Raw genomic sequence first — 6775 nt, forward strand, 5'->3', positions numbered from 1 at the left:
TTTTAATTCATTTGGACCCTTTTTTTACAACAGCAGAGTCACAATACTGATCATATTTGTCCAACCATTCGTTTCTGTGTTTTCATCACAATCATTTGCCGTCTCTTGTCTCATGCTCTCCTGTTATTTTTTACTTTACTTTCTCCCTGTCCTCCCCTTTGTCATCCCTCTCTTGTCTCCCACCCTCTCATCCCCTCACTCCCTGTCTTTCCCTAACCCCTCTGTTCCTCTCCTCTCCCCCTGTCTCTGAGAGTCAGTTGCCCACCCTAAATCAGCAAGCTGCCGAGGATTGTGGGAACCCATGGAATCGCCGTGACCAGGGATGCAGGCAGGGAGCCACGGCAGCGCTGGAATGTGGGGCGTCTGAGGAGATAAGAGCTGTGAGCCCAGCCAGGGAGAGGGGAGGGATGCAGCGAGAGAGGAGCGAGCGGGGGGGGGAGGACAAGGCAGAGTGAGGAGGGTGAGACGGAAACAGGGAGAGCAGCGAGTCTATGAATGGGGAGACAGAAACACAACACCATAAACAGCCCAGAGAGCAAGACAGAGTGAGACAGAGGAAGAGGGGCGGAGGACTTAGGGGGGCACACACTGGAGATGGGAAGCCAGCCTTATTCCTCTTTGCATTTCATTTACATCCCTGGCCGTATCGACCAATCGGATTGGGAGCAAAGCCCAGGGCTTAGGAGGGGAATAAAAAGACAAAATGCCTTTGCTGCTCTCATCCCTCCCTGATAATACCCCTTCTGTTTTTCTTTTCTCTTTTTCTCCCGTCTATAAGTAGATACTGTCCGAAATGCCAGCGGAAAAGCGACACCTCCGCTTGCTGTGTATCTCAGATAGACCGAGCGGGAGCAGGGGCTGAAAAGACAGCTTTAGCAACTGGGCCTATCTCCTCTCCTCTCCTCTCCTCTCTCTGGCTGGATGGAAGCTTGGAGTGGAGGGAGGCGGAGGGCCGGGGTGTGTTGGTTAGTGTTTGGGAAGAGAATAGAGGGTGTGAGAGGCATGATATACTGAGCTGGCCACAGATTTTGCAGAATCTCACACTCAGGAAAAACTTTGCCTGCAGATCCCTTTCCTAAGCATGAGAAACCTGTTTCAAGGATGTTTACGAGGTGCCACCCATCTTTGTGAAGGTTGCCAATGCCTGCTACTGAACTCCACACATATTTTTAGCTCTGGATTGTTGTCATTGTAGTCTTCAAAGATGCAGGTTTATCCAAAATGGCAACTCTTGTCAGTTGCTTGATTGCAGATTTTGAAGACGGTTAAACCTCAACTTTAAAATCTCCTTAAAACTACTGTTATTTTCGGTAAATATTTTCCTGCCGGCTCATTAATGTGTATTTGGTGGAATTAGTCCCATTAGCGTCAGTCTGTGCTGACACGATGTCATGATTGACTTGTCTCAGGTTTTTGTTTGCTTTTCACTCTTGATGTGTGTGTTTCTCAGTGTGTGGCAGACACTGTTTGTGTGTCAGGTACAGTATGTTTGTCCAGGTGTTTGTAGTGCTCTTCTTTGTGTTCCTGTTTGTGTTTGGGTTGCTTTGCTTGAACAAAGTGTTGTTGCTGCTTCTTAGTGTTAAAGGACTCCGCCATTGTCTTGGTGCTCATGTCTTTGAGTAGGCGCACCCAGACTATTGTGCTGCCACTGGACTCAGTGCTGGCATCGCTGCTGATATAGAGCTTATTGAAAGTGATTGTTGCTGCACAGATGAGAGTTCATCTCAATAGGGGTCCACAGACAAAGAGAGGGTCCTTTACCTGCCTCTGCCAGACGCATGTGAGCGATAAGGTCACCTTAGGACCCTGCTTGGACCTCCTCCACCTTCACAGCATCCTCATCTTTCCTCTAGTGAAACAATCCAAACAATAGAGGCAGATGTGTGGGGGATTAGAGGTCAGAGGGTTGGGGAACGCGACATCTCCATTTCCAGGATCAATCTTCAACCGCTTGGTAATCTGTGGCCCCGGGCGCCAAATACCTCCAGTGGTCTCTCTGGCTGAGAGCTGGCATTGCCAGGCTGTGTGAGCTCCTGCTGGGTGTGGGTGCTGATAGGATAGTGTGGGGGTGGGGTTATTACCTGATCGTGTGGATGGATGGCTGAGCGGAGGGATGAGTAACAAAGGGACCCCGCTTTATGTCCAAGCCTCACCTAAATCCTCACTGATTGATGCGAAACGTGTGTGTTTGCCTACGTATGACACAGCCACAGTGTTAACGTGCGTCTGTGTACTCTGCGCGCACACATTTGTAAAGTTTTAATCTGTAAATGTGGAATAACTTTGAGTTCTTCAGAGCAAACTGAATATTATCCCCAAGTTCCCGTTGTTATCTTGTGTACACACATTTGTTTATTTGATACAGCCCCTCTCCACCACTGCACTTCTGTATATCAAAGACAGCAGTGCAGAGCGCAATTGGAAAATGGCTACCGTGGAGAAAGGTCTCTCTCTGCTTTGCCTGTGAAGAGGCAGAAAAAGCCCCATTCTCTGCTCCCTTCTTAGATCTATTTAAATAATTGAGGAGTAAACTGACAAATTAGGCACCTTTATGGACGCCCCTGGGCTCTCTCTGGGGTCCTTCAGTTTCCCCAATACAAGAGAGCGCCACGAGCCACAGGATAATATCTCTGTGTGCTTTGAGAGGAGGGGGAGGGGGGGGGAGGAGGAGGAGGGTAGTGGACCAGGAGGGGTTTCGCCAATCAAGCGGGCCACACTTCCTCCCCCAGGTTCTAATTTTGTGCCACATTAAAGAGCTCGGCCTCCATTTAGGACACAGAGAGGCATTTTCATAATTTGCCGGGTCTCTCGACTAGCTCGGGGTGCCTTTTTTTTCCCCTCTCTCTCCTCCCTCTCTCTCGCTCACTCCGTGTCTGAATGGAAGGCCTGGGGAGGAAGAGGGGTAATTCATCCGCCTCCTTTCAACCAACCGGCTTCAGTTCTGCATAATGTTGCTGCTAGGTGTGTATAGCAGCTAATATTTATCTCTTTAATAATTCTCTATTAGACCTGAATATTATTTGCCGTATAAAAGCCAACACTGCTTATTGTCGGCTGCACAAAAATGGTGTCATTCACGTTTTGTAGATGCATTAAGGCTAATTCATATTTAGCACTTTGAGTTAAAGACTGTAGTGGGTCTAATCTGTGACCATGCAGCCATACAGCTGTGGTGCCCGCATTGATTAAATCTGTGATGTAGCATACAGAGAGCACATAATCTAGGTTAAAGTTGTTTCATTTCCTCTCGCTGACACCATCCATTCATGCACTACGGCATGCGTAAGCATTGATTCATATGTGATTGGTCACATAATTCACAGTCTCAGGGGGCATTTCATCGCTGACAGACAAGCTAATCTAAAATCCCCCAATTTACAAATGAAAATCCCACCATCCAATTGAGCTAATAGAGGGACTTGAATGGGATAATAAGATGTGGTGTAATACTGTGTAAAAAGCCTGTAATGTTGTGTTGGTGTAAGAGCCTGTGTGACTGGATGTTTGACTGTTTGCAGTGATTACAGGGGCCTGCGGGCCTGGCGGCGGCTCCGTGGCTGGGACAGGGAGCTTCTCCCTGGGCAAGGAGATACGCCTGTCTGCCCCTTCTTGCTGGAGCTACAGGGACCGGGATGTCAGGAGGGGAGAGTGCTCCCTGTGAGCTCCCTCTCTCTCTCTCTTTCACTCTCTGTCTGTCTGTCTCACTCCCTCTCGTTCCCGCTCTCGCTCTGTCTGTACTATTGCAGTGCTTGCAGATGTGCACAAACAAGGGAGGATTAAAGCAAAACGAATCTAAACAGACAAATGGAATTAGAGTGATGGGTGTCGGTGGGCTGGTTCACAGTGATAAACATAATGATGCTCTGTATGTGTGTGTGAGTGTGTTCCTGTGTCTAGGGGATTATCAGTGGTTAGGTGTGTGGTGTGTATGGCTGGGTGACTGCTTCTGGGTGTCTTTGTGTGTTTGCCTATCTGTCTGTGTTTTTGTAATTATGTGTGTGTATATTTACTCGGTCTCTACTTGTGTGTGTGATAAATGTTTTCTACGTTGCCTCACCAAAACAAGTCTCTACGCCCTCTGCATGTGTGCGCTTATATGTCGGGGTCATATTTCCTTCGTGTCTTTCACAATGTCTGTTTGTATTTGTGCACTGGACATCAAAACTCTTCACCCGATATTGACACATGCCTAGAAAGATGTTTGTGGAATGTGTGGGTCCCGTAAACCAATCTCACATAGCGCCCTGCGGTTTATCTGCCAGTGTTGTGTGTGTGTGTGTGTGTTGACTTGTTTTCTTGTGGCAGGGGTCTGTGTGTTTGTGCGCAGAGGAGGTCAGGAGTGTGGAGGAGCCAGCAGGGGGGCCAGTGATCAACAGCCTGGGGCTCCCCTGCCGAGGGGCTCTGGGATTAGGGTTAAACCCTGCCCTGCCAGATGGGCACAACACATCCCCAACATAGCACACCAGTACCAGCACCTTTAGGACCGCAATCACCCTGCCCCCTTCTTCTGTGGAAACTAGGCGACTGGAACCATGCTGGATACTCACTGGTACGCTCTCAACGGGCCCAGAGGTTATTAAAAGTGCACCGACATGATCACAGTTCATTTTATATGAAGCCTACCCAACGTCATTGTTGTATTTAAAGAATAAGCCTTCCTCTGTTTAGAATTCCCATTAGCTTAATCTTGATTTGAATTAGTTTGTTTGTTCATACCAGCCATGTCAGTGAACGCATCATCAATCATCTCTTCTCAGGACCACACAGAGTGGCAGCGCCGGAGACGAATGAGATGAGGTACTCTTCAAAGTGTCAGCTAGTGGACAATTTGGCCAGTCAGCAGGTTCAAGGGTATCGGAAATGAAACTTACAAGTTGTTTTGATGTGCTGTATTTCAGAGCCACAGGCAACACTGAAATGATAAAGTGTGTGTGTGTGTGTGCAGGTGCATATGTGTGGGGGTAGATTGGTGGCTGTGGAATCAGCAGTGTGTTGATGGCTTCCTGCTTGACTTTCATCGCACACAACTGGCACTAAATTGTCTCGAGTGCAGTTCATGACCAGGTAGAATCGTGCATTTATTTATTAGTTTTATTCATCTAGCTCCATTGCACATTATTTGCTATCATAAACTGGGATTTTATGGATGCAAGGAGGTCTGATGGTATCACTATGGTAACCTGTTGCCATATACTGTTTCAGATTAGCTTTACTACTCCCCATAATTGTTGTAATAACTAAACAATGGGTCTAAAAGCCATGTTGGCATCCTATTGAGGCTGTGCTGCTATAAAAAGCTGTTTTTCCATGCCTAGAGTCTCCCACTGTTGCTAGCAGACAAAAACACTCACAGTTCAGTAGTATACAGCGTCAGCCTGCCGTAAGTCTCCGTGATACTACCCTACCTGGATCCGTTATCCACTGCTCCCCCAGCAGACTTAGGAAATCGTCTCTGTATTAGTAGAAAGGAGATTACATGAGTAAAGTGTACAAACAAATAAAAGATTACAGGCTGTGAACATGTTTCAGTCTAATGCCCTTTCAACAAGCAGTGCTCAGCACAATGCTTTTCTCTCCCCGAGCTAAATTTGGATTTCCCCTCTGATGCGAAGGCCTGCTGGCCAGCTATGTCTTCCACCAAGAGCACAACCTCTGTAATGACAGTGTTCCACACGACTGGCCTGTCTCCTCCGCTGGTATTAGTTAGGCTTTGGAGTTCAAGTGACTACGGGGTTTAAACACAGGATTTTTTTTTTTAAAAAAGAGGGGGGAAGAAAGACTCGCTGTTGTTCTTGAAAAGCTGTGTTTATCCAGGATTAGAGACACCAACATGTTAATAATTGTTTCTCACAGAACTGCAAAGAAGCACTTTCCTGTAATCCCCTAATCAGGCATTACACCTCTGAGCGAAGCCACAACGCAGGCGCGTGGTGTCTGTGACGCAGCACGCCCACACTGTGTAATACACCCACGTCTTCTCCGACACCACACCCACTATGTACAAAAGCACCTGCTCTATTCATTTGCTTTTAAATCTACTTTCCTGTACCCACTGCATCCATTCACTAACAAAGAGCAGTTGTGCAATTTTTTTTTTAAGAGGGCATCTGCTGTGTGTATTAGATGTTTTTCAGACCAGTAGGAGAACATTTTGGTGTTTTAATACGCAACAACATGTACAATGATAGATAAAGTGGGTCTGCTCACTAAGGTTGTTGATACATTTCTGTAACCAAGAAGTCGCTTGAACATTGACATCTTACAAATTGAGCTTTTCTGACCTTTTCAGGGTCATTTTTTCAAGATTTAAGATGTGTTTTGTCACTCCAGTTGCACATCTACACGCATGTGAAATTCTTTGACCGGGTGACTCCACTAAAGAAAATAAAATAAATATAAATGATAAATAAGTATATATGAGGCATAAAGATATAAAAACAGTATAATAGCAGTAAAAGATATAATAATAATAGCAACTAAAGGTATAAAGCAATAAAATGTATAAAAAAGAATATACATATGTATATACTGTATATATATTAACATATATGACATATATGTAAATAGTAAAACAGAATATAATAGAAATGAAGGATATAAATAATATAAAATAATTTGTATAAAAAACAGAATATAAATTTCAAGAATAGGTGTAACAGAAAAACTATTAAAAGGTCATAATAATAAAAAAGTATAATAACATAATGTGCAGCAGCAGTAAAACAAAGTGTTTGTTGGTCTCTTTCAGAATAAAAGCCTTTAAAAAAGAAATAAG

General features: G+C 45.3%; 1 long non-coding RNA gene across 1 annotated transcript; it reads left to right on the forward strand.

Moving 5' to 3' along the window:
- The first annotated feature begins 2710 nt into the window (after positions 1–2710).
- LOC311274165 lies at positions 2711–4971 on the forward strand. The gene is made up of 4 exons (XR_014624727.1): positions 2711–2961; positions 3519–3657; positions 4306–4549; positions 4758–4971. It is a non-coding gene; the product is annotated as an uncharacterized lncRNA (long non-coding RNA).
- The last annotated feature ends 1804 nt before the right edge of the window (positions 4972–6775 follow it).

This window comes from Pagrus pagrus (genome assembly GCF_965226575.1).
Source record: "Pagrus pagrus genome assembly, chromosome: 18".
In the NCBI taxonomy this organism is placed as follows: Eukaryota; Metazoa; Chordata; class Actinopteri; order Spariformes; family Sparidae; genus Pagrus; species Pagrus pagrus.